We start from the raw sequence: 309 nt of genomic DNA on the forward strand, positions 1-309 counted from the left end.
TCTTTAGTACAAGATTTAAAAATGACAACACATGAGGAAAAAAAAGAACTTAATATTCTGCTTGCAGAGTATACACTTGAAAAAGCATGGTTGCAAAAATGTGTTAATCATTCTTTATGTAACAATGTTAGGATTACTGAAAAAGAAAATATACATAAAAAATCATGTATAGCAATTACAGTAGTTTTGCTGTACACCACAGTAGATTCAGGCTCATCTTTTACAGAAAAACCATCAATTTCTTGATCACATCTATTACAAAACTGAATAAACAACCCTACAAGATTCTTACAGTACTTTAAATTTTCT

General features: G+C 28.5%; 1 protein-coding gene across 1 annotated transcript in view; it reads right to left on the minus strand.

Annotated features, from left to right (window-relative positions):
- LOC119586953 (uncharacterized oxidoreductase YjmC-like) overlaps positions 1-309 on the minus strand; it is a gene marked incomplete in the record, with an annotated part of 12,303 nt that overhangs the window by 10,133 nt on the left and 1,861 nt on the right.

The sequence above is a fragment of the Penaeus monodon genome, chromosome 22 (genome assembly GCF_015228065.2).
Source record: "Penaeus monodon isolate SGIC_2016 chromosome 22, NSTDA_Pmon_1, whole genome shotgun sequence".
Classification (NCBI taxonomy): domain Eukaryota; kingdom Metazoa; phylum Arthropoda; class Malacostraca; order Decapoda; family Penaeidae; genus Penaeus; species Penaeus monodon.